The sequence below is a fragment of the Lissotriton vulgaris genome, chromosome 6 (genome assembly GCF_964263255.1).
Source record: "Lissotriton vulgaris chromosome 6, aLisVul1.2, whole genome shotgun sequence".
In the NCBI taxonomy this organism is placed as follows: Eukaryota; Metazoa; Chordata; class Amphibia; order Caudata; family Salamandridae; genus Lissotriton; species Lissotriton vulgaris.
The window spans coordinates 647,202,886-647,217,421 of record NC_141694.1 but is presented as its reverse complement, the minus strand read 5'-3'; the positions used below and the strand labels follow the sequence as shown (position 1 = coordinate 647,217,421).

At 43.0% G+C, this 14,536-nt stretch overlaps 1 protein-coding gene across 1 annotated transcript in view; it reads right to left on the bottom strand.

The window, feature by feature from the left end:
- BACH2 (BACH transcriptional regulator 2) overlaps positions 1-14,536 on the bottom strand; it is a 614,689-nt gene that overhangs the window by 464,631 nt on the left and 135,522 nt on the right. Inside the window, exon 2 of the mRNA XM_086926645.1 lies at positions 12,106-12,217. The gene's annotated coding sequence lies outside the window, so the exon portion shown is untranslated. The remainder of the gene's footprint in view (positions 1-12,105; positions 12,218-14,536) is intronic.

The following is a 14,536-nucleotide window of genomic DNA, read 5'->3' as shown; positions in this document are numbered from 1 at the left end:
TCAAGCATGGTTTGGTTTTACCTTTTACATTATATATTTTCCAAGAATAATAACATGAAGATTAACCAAACCTTACTGAACTTCCGCCTGCAGGTATTGAAAGGCAGCCTGGGAGTATTTGGGAAATTGGTGGAAGGTGATTGAAAGTCTGACTTCTTAACCCACCAGCAAATGGGGTCATGAGTCCCAGGTCATGGACTTAAAACCTTCAAGTGAAGAAATGCCTTCCACTCCCAACATGCGAAGGATGTTTCCTGACCCACATAGGGAAATCAATTGTTTGTCTTTCACTCAGTAGCAGTAGATGTAGCTTCATCCTCTATGGGCTGCTGGGGTGATCCTAAAGAAATCTGAGGGTGGTTAACCCAAGAAACCTCTGCAAGCGGCAGGGTATGACTTGTAAGAAGACTTCCCTATTCATTTGAAGGGTTTCAAGGTTGGCTTTGTGGAAATAGCAGGTACCCACAGGGCTATAGTAGCTTCTGATTAACATGTGGTTAGCGTTTTGTCGCTTAACTCCAGAAACTGTTCTTTCCCATCAAAGAAAAAGTACAAAATCAGCTCCTGGTCTTCTTGTGTACAGTATGGCTTGCTCAGCCAACCTGACAAGGATCCCCCATTCATAGATTCATGCCCCCAGCAGCAGTGCTGACATGCCCTCAAGGAGAACTGAGCAGAAAAATGACATTTTGCTGCCCGACACATTCTGAAAATATCCTGAGTCATTTTGGTAAGACAGGTGAAAACCATCTATATCTTACAGTCTAGTCAAAGTTCAAAGAGGCATTAGGTCAATATTTTTGACAATGAATTACTCCTCCTTGTGCAGAGGGGCTGAAGTCAAAGATGTTGGGCTCTTGCATCTGTTCAGGGCTGTTGCACCTACAGGACTGTGCCGGTGAATGAGTAACCATTCAGCTACTCTGCCCTGAGATATGCCTTTGTTTAGAGTTTATTTTCTTACTGAATAGTGGAGATGAGCTGAGCCAGATGTATTGCTAGAGAAAAGAGTTTGGAAGCACTCAATACTCATAGGCTTAAATGAGGACTCTGGTGTGACTCTGCTGTGTGTAATAGAATGTCCTGACCGGTGTTAGGGTATTAGTAATTCCCTCTGGCATTAGTATAAATATACATCACCCTCTGTACAAAATACTCTGCTAATAGACTGCATTTGTCATTCGAAGCGCCTGATAGAGCGGACTTATCAGAAAAATTGAGCAGGGAGTGAACAATATCAAAGATTTATTTGGCAGAATTAGGACTATATTCAATTTTTTATCACATTATTATAGTTTTTAATGGCAGCTGAGTAGATTTTTTTTCTGTTGAGGTCATATGATCTACGCAACGCACGTTCAAGAACTTTATACCTTTTTTTGCTCTATTATGACATTGTCAAACCAGGATGAAGATCGTTTCGATTTCAATTTGCCCACTCTTTCAGGGATAATGGTGTCAAGCCCAGTGTTGATCCAAAAATTCATTTTGGCCATGTATTCTTCTGAGTTAGAGTCTACCACAGGGGAACATGCATTACCAATTTACCTAATTTCTCTTAGTCAAACTTATTCCAGGGGCTGCTCACTTGGGATCCAAACGTATTCCGAGATGGCAGATTATTTATCACCAGCCTTTGGGGAACCACGTAATGATCCCTCCAGGCTAGTGGAAAAGGGGGATAACATTCAAGGAGGCTAAGTTAGAAAAGACTGGGTCCAAAATATGTCCTGCTGAGTGAGTAGAATCTTTCAATAATTGAATTAGCTTAATGGCTTCTAAATCACTGACCAGAGATATGGGCACAATGACCAGAATCAAAACATAAAGCCAGATCTCCTAGAACGTCAAAATTGGCTGATTTCATTGTGTAAGGTGCATAGCCTTTACCACAGTTTAAAAAAAAATATTTTTTTCGGACGGGGCGATACACAAGGGCTCCAGAGAAAGTAACGTTCTTAGACTAGCTAATAGAAAATGAGGTGTTCTTACAGTCTGGGATAGTAAGCTTCTCTCCAGTGCACACATAAGTATCTTTACAGATTATGGCTATAACTCTGCCCCTTCTACTGATTCTGCCCAGCCTTCAAATGCTGTATCCATCTAGAAGAGCAAGACCTGCATCATGGTTGCCCATTGGATAAAGCCATGTGTATGTTAAAAATAAAATTCCAGAACCATGGCCCATAATGAGATCAAAAATATCAAGGATCGGCAATTAAGGTCATAACATAACTGGTGTTCATGCCTCCATGGCCACAATCAGAAATTAATTCAGGGTTTTAGCAAAAAGTCACGCACATTATACTGATTTTCCCACTTGCCAGGATTAATAGAGTGCCTACAAAACGGCATCAAATTAGGGTGAAGCGCATGCAACTGAGCAGAAATATCAAGTCAAGTCAAGTCAAATAGTGCTTTATTCGAGTAATTACTCATAAAAGCAAAACATATACAAAATATTAAAATGCAATTAAATTTACAGTCAGTCACATAGACAATGCACTATTGAATCCATAAAATACACTCCATTAAAAAGTTTCCCATGGTACTTGTTTAGCAAGTAAAAATAGATTAATACATTGATAAAAATGGCAAAGGTATAAAAACATTAGTGGTCTAAAAACAATAATAACAATTTCATGGAGACAGATTTTACAGACAGAGAATAGTTAATTAACTAACAGTCTCTGTCTGATCGCCCATGCCCATCCAATATATTTTGCAGTGGCAATTGAAATCCATGTAAGTGGGCTCGAACATATAATACGCAGGGCAACAGAACTACAGGTGGTCCCAAGATTCCTGCACATAGGTGCTAGCCAGACACGTCTTGGAGCACAGTAAGCTTTACAAAAGAACAGAAAATGTCCAAGTGTTTCCTTCCCCAGTCCACAGGCTGGGCAGGTGTCACACCCCCCTGCTCCCCATTTTGCTGACAGAGTTTTTATAGGTAGGGCTCCAGCTCTCAGTTGGAATAGGAGCTTTCTATCTCCCGGTTTAGATATAATATCCCAGTATGTCTCCAAAGCGGGATACAATTTAACCTCAAGAAAACCCGCAGTCATGGACCAATTGCTAGAACTACTCAGACTCCTACTCGCAACATTTTCCCAGAATATATTTTTTAGAACAGACTTAGTGGGAAAAGTTGCACCTGCTGGATCTAACCATAACAAGCTTAACCCAAGTTCAAACAATATTGCTTTCAGTGATTAGAACCAGCTAATTTTATAAAAGCAATCAGCCTTGATGACATCAATAAAACCTTCAGCATAATGAGAAAGCTCGGGGGTAGTCCAGAGCCTTCGCCAATACAAGATTGGTCGTAGTCTACCTAGGTCCGTGATTTGTTTCCTACCAAGATCGTATCTTAAAGGCAACAATGGGGTGCTTTTCGGGGTACCAGTGAGTGACCGTAAAAACTTATTCTCTGAGGCTTGTAGTGTACTCAACTTTTCAAATCCCCACATCTCCGCTCCGTATAATGCGGACCCAATTGCCTTCGCTTCATAAACCAGCAATGCTGGCTTAACGGGTTTAGTCAAAGACTCTCTGTGTGCTGAAATAATAGCACCAGCTAATTGCTTATGTCGTAGAATAGCAATATTTATGTGTTGACACCACCTGTAGTTATCAGCGATATGAATACCCAAATACGCGAATGAATTTACCGCCTCAAGAGGCCGACCACTCATGACAATTTTAGACTTACAACTACGGTGCGGATTAAAAATCATGAGTTTAGTTTTGGTCACATTCACCTCTAGACCATGTTCCCCACAAAATTTATCAAAAATGGACGGAGCACGCTGCAAACCACTGGGAGTTTTGGATATAATAAGAATGTCGTCCGCAAACATTAAAATAGGAATTTTTAGACCAGAAAGAGAGGGAGCATCTACTGACGCTGATACCATACGGGAAACAACACCATTAATGTATAAAATGAACAAGGTTGGGGCCATTGAACACCCTTGCCGAACCCCACGCTCAACGGGAAAGTCGGCTGTGACCATCCCATGCCCACCCCACTGAATTTTAGCAAAAGTACGCTCGTGGAGGCGCATTATCAAAGTCAATAGCTCCACTGGGACCCCTAGACTCTGTAAGACTTGCCACAATTTAACCCGTGGCACCAGGTCGAAAGCAGCCCGTAGATCGACAAAAGCCGCATAAAGGCTGCCTCCTCCCAGCACCACAGTCTTCCATTGCAGCAGTTGGAAACGGAATACTTGGTCCACCGTGCTAGTTGCCCTTCGGAACCCCGCTTGAAAGGGTGATAAGATGTTGTTATCCTCTGCCCAGTCAAGGAGCCTATTTACGACCAACTATTTTTTGCACAGTGTCGATAAGGCTTATTGGCCTGTAATTACCTGGCTGCGCACGATCTCCCTTTTTAAATACTGGGATAATCACGGCACCCCGCCATGATGCCGGGACCTCAGCACCTTTAGCAATGAAGTTGATAAGTAGGTAAATATATTTACACCATTGCTCCTTGTCATTTAAGAAGATATCGGCAGGGACGCCATCTAGACCTGGAGCGCGCCCTCTATTCACTGAATTTAGGGCAAACATGGCCTCTTTGTAGGTAAATAGATTACCTTGAGAAAAAGACGGAGTAATACTGTCCTCGCCTATAATCTGTTTATTAGCAGCGTACTGGGAGCTAAAAACTTTTACCCAGTCCTCTTGTGGGACATTGTTGTTAGGGGGGTCCTCAGCTCTCTCGCAACCCCATTTAACAATATTCCAAAACAGTCTGGAATCCTTTCTATCACTAGCACTTTCCAATTTACAGCAATATTGCTCATCCCAGGCTCTCTTTGCTTTCACTGTGCAGGCTTTGTAGTCCTTTCTGGCTAGGGGGATGGCCTCGGGCTTCCTCATCTTGATGGCATTGCCCAGGGCAAGTCGTGCCGCCCTGCATTCGGCATTATACCATTTTGCACTTTTGCAAGTTCTTGCCCCGTAGCGCTTAGCAGGTTTTAAAAAGTGTTTATTGATCTTCCCAAACAGAGTATCATGAATATTGGCCACATCCCCCAAGGCAGAGGGAGAAATCCTAATCAGTTCCATGGCCAGTATAGCTTTATCAGTTTCATGGTTAATACTATCAATGGCCTGTTGGTTGGTCTCTACTCTAGCCCATCTGAGCCTACGCATGTCATTTCCTGGGATTATCAGAGGTGGAACAAGAGCGTTAGTGCAAGTTAATTCATTTCCAGCGGGCCACCATTTGTGCTCCACACATAGGGGATTGTGGTCACTCTCGGGTCTCACAACAACCTCCATGTCGCAAACAGAGGGCCATAACATCATGCTACAAATTACGTAGTCAATTCTGCTTTTATGTCTCCCGTTGTCAAATGTCATGGAGCCTTTTTTATCCATAGCTGTTCTTCCATTCAAAGCTCTTAGACCTTTTTCGAGACACATGGCATTCAGACCAAATATGTCCTCAGTCCAACGTATGACTGGTTTCAATTCTAACACAGGGATACCCCAGTGGGAGTCCTCTTCGACACCAAGCAAGGCCTCACCAGTAACCAAAGGCTCAAAAGTCCGATTCAGGTCACCTGCTATGACGATATTATTGTCACGCGAATGGGTGTCAAGAAGGTTACCCAAGGCACTTAAAACTTCAGATCGAACAACCTTAGCACTTCTGACATATATATTATAAATATCGAGTGAACCTGTAATATCATTATTTATCCTGATTAACTGGATATCGTTGTGGCTAGTCACCATACATTTGATTGATAATTTAAGGGACTGTCGAACCCAAATTGTGAGGCCCCCCATTGGTCTCCCTTTTGGGCCCTTTATTGCTGGCACAGAAAAATTTAAATATCCCAACATATAAACTGGTTCACATGCCCAAGTCTCCTGGAATATACATACATCGAATGAGCTAATAAAGCCAAGCCAGTTCCCACAATCTAATTTAGAACACAGCCCGGCCAAGTTCCAAGAGATTAGGTTCCCCTTCCCAATCGAAGAACCAGCTAGCAACTTTGGAGTAGAGCCCAGGTTACTAGGCTCGCCTGCTACTATCGCTACAGAACTTGCCTGGGCTACATTGAATATGACATCACTGATACCCACCCCCTGTAAGCCGACTACAGGATCACAGCATACAGAGGATAAGGCTGAGGCCATTTGAGGATCCGTCAAACCGAACCCAGCCCCAGTCCTAGGCACCATCTTATTTCTACAACAATTGCCCTTCTGGGCAGGCAAGCTGCCTCTACACTGAACAGCTGAAACTGATGATGCAGAGCTTTTACCCCCAGAAAGTCAATCGCATTCATTCAGATTAGAGAGAGCTGAGAACCTGTTTTCAAGATTTAGTCCCCACTCGGTAGCTTGAGCAACCCTCCTCCCCTTGTTTGACACCACATTCCATTTTGTCCTTCGTGTGCACGGATTAGGACCCTTCCCTTTTCGGCAATAAAAAAAGTCTAAAGTGAGTGGAATAATGTCGGTGGATCTTCGCTGCGGCGGTAGGAGGTTGGGCAATATGTTGGTTAATACATCTGGTTCCGTAAAATTCAGAACAACACAATCGCCCCTAAATCTTTTTGAGCTACTTCCAATCCATTCCACCCTCCTTGCCATAACTAATTCTTCTGCCAACTGTTGCTTACCCCAAGGAGTTATCACCATATTGTTAGTCAGCCAATGTAGGGCCTTAGACAGCAGGGATGAAGTAGTTTCTTCCTGTCCTGGAGCCAATGTGGGGACGTTAGCTAAAACAAGGACCAGGGGGAAAGCCTCAACAATAAGCTCAACCGAGCCTTTCGTGGGATACAGCGCAGTAGGTGCAACTGGAGGGGCATCTTCCCTTGGCTCACTATCCACTACGGCTACCTGAGGAACCACCGGTTGATTAAACAAAGGAATAGCTCCACCACCACCCTCAGATCTAGAGGATCCCTTTTGTAACTCCACTCTAGTTACAACCTTGTCAGGCAATTTTTCTACTTCAACTAGAGTTTTGTTCAATAAATCCCCCAATCTGTTTACCTCAGCAGTTAACTTCTCAATCCTACCTACCAAGGGCTTTACAATGCCCTTAATCTTCGAATCTATCATACCCAACAGCTTATTAAATTGCTCATTAGTTAGGGACATGCAAACTTCATCAATTGACCCATCGTCCTCAACCACAACAGTATTGCTAGGTGGAGAAGCAGGCCTTTTCCGGCTCGAGCGTAGCCCTCCACGTTTAGGCTGGCCCTTTCTAACTCCTCCTATAATTTATGTTGTATGTGGGGAAGCAGACATAATGCCTGGCCACTGGTGCCATGCGGTCATAGACGGGTGTGACCAGCTTGCATCTGGCACGCCCACTGCATGCATTGATGCATCAGCCTTCTTTTTAAGGGCAGTGAGGACAACTAGACCACGCACAAAACAAAATGTCATTTGGAAAAGGAACAGCCAAAATGGCTGCTCTCGCTCGGACTCCCTTCGCACCGGACGCAGATTAGGGAGAAGAGCAGCAGGTGACTGCACACAGCAGCAAACAGTAAAAAAAAAAACAGTTATCAATGTCTTGTCAGAATCAAATGACACATTAAAAACATTTCACAATGCAAAAAGAATAATCACTTGTACAGCATCTAGCTGCCTCACCTCCGGTAAAACCTCTTCAACCATGGGTCATCGCTGAGCAATAACTACAGGAATTTAACATCTAACAAAATGATGAAACTGTTTTGTGACAATATGAAACCCACACCACTTATCACTGAAAAAATAAATTGATGCATGTGTGTATGTATGTGGTATTTTCATAGAAAAAATCGAGTCAAAGGCAGAAGACCACTTTACAGGTTCAAAGGCAAAATCAATCTGTCAATACCCATGGGGGAGGTATGAAGTTCAAACTTCTATGGGGAGAGTAACAATTTGTCTTCCTTCCAAAATGAAAAAAAAGGAAGTCTGAAATGTTCACAGAATTGCCTTGACTTGCGACCTTTACAGATCATAAGTCAATGTCAAAAGTAGTTTTCTCCCCATTGCTGCCTTACCGTCAGACCTACCCCTAACCCCATTCTGTAAAATCTCTGAAATGCATGCAACTGGACAAGCTGACCAGTCTGCGTTTTAAAGAAAACCTGATACATCACTATGACCCGATTAAAGAAACAGTGGTTCTGTCGGGTGACCGAATAAATTGCTTTTAGGTAGAGGCTAAGTTAGCTCAAAACACAATGTCACAATTAAAGTTCAATTAAATTGGATAAAACCTCTCTGAAAACAGATGTAGTTCAAAGTTTTTATATATAGAAAATAGCGTCACATTTACAAAACATCGGAATTACTTCATTCCTTTTTAATTTATACAAATTCCAAGAACATGTGAAAAGTGACTTTTGGTGAGCAAAAGTGAATGGTGCAATAAATTGAGTGACATTTATTTACAAATATATACAATATTATCCACGGGGAAAAGGGGGGAACATTTTGATTTGGCGGTCAGAGTTCTAAGTTAATGCTCCAAGGAGACAGATGGTTACTGTGCCCGTTCCCGGAGATTTCTTGACCAGTATTGTGCGTCGACGTTTCGACCCTAGTGAGCCCCGATTGGTGGTCACGAGGGGTCTTTATCAAGACAGGGGAGGGGGGGGCCAGGGGGAGTCTGGACTCACAGGAGGCAATAGTCAAACCCTGGTAGGAAGGCCGGAAGGTCAATCCTGAGTCGAAAGATCGAAGGGATTACGCTGCGTTCTCTGGAAGGTACGAGCACCGTCTGGCATAATTCGCAGAAGCTCGATCAAATCTGAAAATTAGTGATTCAAACTCCAACATGGAAGAGTCAATCATTCATCCTTCCCAGACCAATAATCAGCGTGAATAGTATTTTTAACAATATGAACTATCTCTCTTCCACAATAATAACCAGGAAAATAAAAATAAAATAGGAGTAAGGAAATAGAGGAAATCACTGGACCAAACAGACCCGATGTTTTGTCGTGCAAACAAGAAAACATTACATAAAGATCTGAGCAGCGAAAACGGGTTATCATAAAGTTCTACAAGTGCCGTTATCTTTTTAACCTCAACATCACTCGCTCAACTGGGTGCCCATTTTAGATTTGTGCAGATGATTGCCCATGCCACCGTGAAAAAGGGCAGATATTGCAATCGCTTGTTGTGTGGTTTTTTTGGGTAATTCGCATTCTCTTACTAAACATCTGACAGAAATAACGAGTTTTCATAAACATAGGCACGGGCAGGCAGGGACTGCCATGAAAAACAAAGCTACCCTTCACCTGAGGGCTTCTGCTGCCGTGAACAAGAGACTTGAAAGGTGCACACCACTCCAAAAACAGCACACATTTTACTTCACAGCAAATAAAATATAAATATTTTGGTTAGAATTAGGAATGTTTAGCTAACAGGGATGGGAAAATAGGTAGGAATAAAAAACACATAGTAAATGAAATCATAACCCTAGGGGCAGGCAGCAGTGAGAACAAGTTTTGGCGGTGCAGTCAGGTTTTCATACAATTTTTTTTATGTAAGTTTTTCTGCGATTTATATTTCATTTGATGTTTTGTTCGAGTTACAATTTTGGACGGGCTTATGTAGTATTATGTTTTGGTATCAGGTCCAGGGTAACATAACGGCAGTGACTTGCAGAGTATGTTGTGCTGGGCAGGACACGGTCTTAAGTGATGTTTGACATTTTAGAGCTGTATGTTGTAGATTTTGTTGCTTGTGCTCTGTGGTGTTCTGAGAGGAGGAACTAAGCACTTTACTTTAACACGCTATTGTCTAGCTGCAATAGGAAAGCTAATGCATGCCACAACGCACAGTATTTCCAGCCTAAAAACAGGAAACTGCTTAATTTATCATGGTTATGAGCAAGCAACAGGCATTTCTGCAAAGGAGAAACGTCATATGATCTTTCATTGTGCTAGGACCTCATTCCTAGATGGTCACCATATAAGAACCCCACTCCGATCTGGGAACTGAACACAAACACAATTTCAGTAGGTGCATTTCCGAATACAGCCCCTTTCTATCAGATGATTCCTGTTCTGAGACCAGCCCCCACCTATCAAGTGGTTCCTGTTCAGAGACCAGTCCCCTCCTGTCGGCTAGTTCTGTTCTGCCAGTATGTGAGAGCCACTGATCAGTGTCCCAGTGTGTTGTCACTCCCCCAGTTTGTTACAGTAATTAGACTCTCCACCCGTGCCCTAGCCCTGTATTCACCCAGATCCCAAACTTTAGCATCGCAAGATCTGGCTTACAAACACAATCCCAGCACCTTGAAGGTTTTTTGTTTCTTTGTTTGTTTTTGGGATTTTTATAACTGATTCTATAATAAACTACTTTCAGGGGGGCATCCTTTCTGTATCTCATGTTACACCTGGTGCAGACAGTGTGGCGATTGGAAGCGGTCGCCATTTCCTCAGAGCTTCAAACAAAGTAGTGAAGAACCGATCCTCTTCATCATGCCCTTGACATCACTGCGTTTCAATACAGTATCACACAACAGTGGGTACCTCAGTTTTATGTACTGAAAATGTGTTAAGAGATTTCAGCAGCTCACAGTTGAATAACATTAGAAGGCCATTTTACCAGTGTTGCAAAGGCCTGGTCTCTCATTTAGTACTGGGAAGCATATGCACACATAAATGGTTTTCATTCGATAGAGTAGGCGAGGTAGTAGACAAAGGGGCAGACATAGAGGAAGGTGATTGGATCTAGGTTACCACGTGACTAAAGGTGCCTGGCAAACCCAAGAAACAAGAGAAGACAAGAGCATCAGATGTACTGAGTACGATCATCATCATCACAATAAGTTCTCTTGTATCACAGCCCACCACTAGAAGATCCCAAAACCACCATAAAAAAAAATGTGCTACCACTGCTGTTCTTCCCTTCCCTGCACTGCATCATATTTATGCCACGTAGTTATGGGCTGCAACTTTGTTCCAGTTTTATGGCCAAAAGAATAAAACAAGTGTACACTTTAGGTCCTGGTAAAAGTAGCCTGACAATAGAAAAATGACTTCACCAACATTCAAGAAGCCAAGGTTCAAACTCACAAAAACACAGAATCACCCACATTCCTAAAACAGAGCAGGTCTTATTTGCTTTGGCCGACCACCAACTTCCTGGTGTCCTCGTGGCCTGACCGCGCTACCTGCATTAATTTAGCGTATAAACAAATATTTATGTACGCTTGCAACGCAGCGCCAGCCCCACTCCAATCCATCAGATGCCTTTACATTACTACTCCCCACGTACCATTGCGCCAACTCAGTGCTTCTGCTATCCCCACAATTCGCCCAGCACCTCACACCCCTACAAACTTAAAGAGACAACATCTTATGGTTGGGCTAGCTTCACTCTCAAACACAACCTGCTACACCGCAGAGGCTTTCTCCCCTTCATGCCTGTGTGCTCGACTGTTAAATAAACTCACAGCAACCTTCCCCAGAGATTCCTTCACATAGATAGCTCTCTACCAAAACACCACATGATACCAATCCCACTGTCGCCTTTCAGTGAACCTGACATTCAGACAGCTCCTGATTAGATTACAAGCATGAGTTATCTGGAAAACACGCCGGAATGCAGCCACAGCCCTGAGTGAATTAGGCACAGTTAAAAAATATTAACCAGAGCAGACCGACATAACGGTCAAAAATATCCAAGAAAAGGAAATACCATCTTCCCTTCTCCCAGCGTGAACGTCTTTACTTTCCAACAGTGCACACTTTAGAGTCAGGCACTTGAATACTGTCGAGAAAAAAAATAAAGGGAATGGGCCGGGTTCCAAGGACAAAGTAAACAAACACAAGCTTCCCGCTACGCCGTCACGATGCAAAACATGGGAAACCTGCATTGTCAGTTCAGCCGCCATTTTAATATCCGACATTAGTAAGGATGTGGACAGACCTCTTAATTACACCAATCAAGCCGCCCTAAATACAATTATGTAAAAAGAGCCATTTGGCTATCAACTAAATAAAAAAAAGCGCCCCCACCCACCCAAGAATCGTGGGATTTTTTGGAGTTATGCACCAAACGTCACGATATTTTACCCCCAAAAGACTTGTCGATGGTTTTTACCTGATGTTGAGCTCCAATGAGCACCTCACCAGCTCAGCAACAGAACACCCGGCGCAGCCCTGCATTTGAGTCCTCTCCAGGCTGATGTCTGCAGTTTATCACCAAGCATCACCTACAGAAAGGAACAGGCGGTTAGAAAGCTTTACCTTCAACAACGGATTAATTCTAGGATATCACACACACGGTCACTGCAAATTAATCTAAAACACACTAACAAGTAGACATAGTGCGATCCACAAGGCCCACTTTGAAGTGAACACACATTAGAGTACGCCAACATTAGAAAACATTCTGGCCTCGCAAGTGCATCCCATCATATATGCTAACCATAAGAAATGTGCCCCCTTTAAATGTATGCCATATTATTAACAGAAATCACATGGGAATAGTTAGTTTTGAAAGTTAACCAGGCGACCATTAGCCACTTAAGCATGGCTGCCTCAGACCTCACAACATGAACCTTCCTGTGGGCTGACAGTATGTTGTAATATGGTGCGGCAGTATGCACCACTTGCTTATTTTCACCCTATACCATGTAGGAATCATTTATATGGGGTTCATTTTTGGAATCTGTGTAAAATCTGGCAGTCACCAGAGGCATCCAGTTCGATTGCTTCATTTAATGTGTTTATGTAGTGGTGGAAGGAGTGTGGGAAGTTCTGGGGGATCAAGTACAAGTGAGGGAAGTTATGGGGGATTAAGTACAAGTAGCCTGTTGATTTTGTTTTGCCAAATGATTTTGCACCTTCTCAAACATCTGTTATGTTGTGGATTTTTTTCAGAAGACCAGTCATTTACTTGTCAGTCTTTTGCTGAAGTTTCCCCTGTGATTTGAAGCTCAGCATATAACCAAGAAATATGTAGTAGGCAAAGAAGTCGACAGGATGGCAGAATGTTGGTGTGTTGGTTTGAAGGTATTCCCAATCCATGGTGTTTAGGGTGTGAGGGAAAGGTCCACTTAACAATAAATCCAGGAGCATGCAAGGTTCGTAATGGAGTTAGTTAACCATTACTTATTTGTGGCCCCTTTTTTCAGGGTAAACCATGCAGGGACTGCAATTACACAGAACTTCATAAATATAGATTCACTTTTGTTCCATGCTTCAAAGTTTTGCACAGATTGGTCGGGAAGTGAAAAGTTACGGGGACTGGGTTCCAAAACAAAAAAACTGAGAGCTGTCTACGAATTTTTATGATTTTTTTTGTCAAAGTCTTGCGAAAAAAACAGCAAAACAGAAAACTAGCAAATTGCCACTTTCTTCTGTGTGGTTTCTGTGCCACTGGTCCCATTACATGTAACACTTTTATTGCATTTTCATATATACAATGCTTTTCATCTGGCCAGGAACAGCAGATATTCTGCAAACATCCACAGACATGAGGTCCTGCAGGCTAATTTGCTGCTTGGAGATGAAGAAGGTTTTGACTGATCATGTTTAAAGAGGTGGACTAAAGTCTTCAGACTTATCTTGCATACGGGAGGTATGCCAGGTACATAATCTTTACAGGGGACACCAGGACTCACTCTAATGGAGAAAAATGCCATATTTCATCACAAAAAGGACCCCCTTCATGTTCTTGGGTCTGCGGATATCAAAACAAAAGGCTAGATGTTCAAAGAATGGACATGTTGAAGATGTTACCGATTGTGCAAGGTCTTTAACCGAATTCATTCTGTTTTTGCAAACAGACCTAATTATTAAATCAGCTAGCAAAAACCCGATTGGTATGGGCCGAAATGCAACCTACTTCATGTAAATTAACCAGGAAGGTCACAAATGGCGGGCGACTATGAATGGCTGACATCACAATGATGGTGGCCTGCTGAGGTCAGCAGACCACCATGTTTGTGGATTGCTTTTAAATAAAGCGATCATGATCAGACACGCTCTATTACAGGCAATTCCACCCGAAACCACACTCCCTGAATCGTCACCTCTAGAGGACAGGCTACTGACAGAATTTATGGAACAAAAAGCAACCTCTCTCACGTATAAAAAACTGATTAACAACCTGCCAGAACCCACACGGAAGCTTAAAGAGAGGTGGGTAGGGGAACTAGGTGAGATGGACGATACAGAGTGGAACGAGGCACTTGCATCACCACGTGAGGTAGGCATATCGGCCAGGTTCCGTTTAGTGCAACTCAAGATTTTACACCGCACCTACTATACCAGAACACTTCTCCACAAAATACAGAGGGCACCACATCCATATTGCCTCAGGGGATGCGGGGAAGAGGGTACTCTGCTCCACACGCTGTGGGACTGCCCCCAAATCCAAGACATTTGGAAGCAAATCATGCGCACAGTCTCCCAGGCCATTGAAGTGTCGGTCCTGCCTGAACCCCGTAAGTGCCTGTTGAACATTTGGGACCCTAATGACCTGGACAGGTATGGACAGCTGTGGGTTACATTGGCTGTGACTGTGG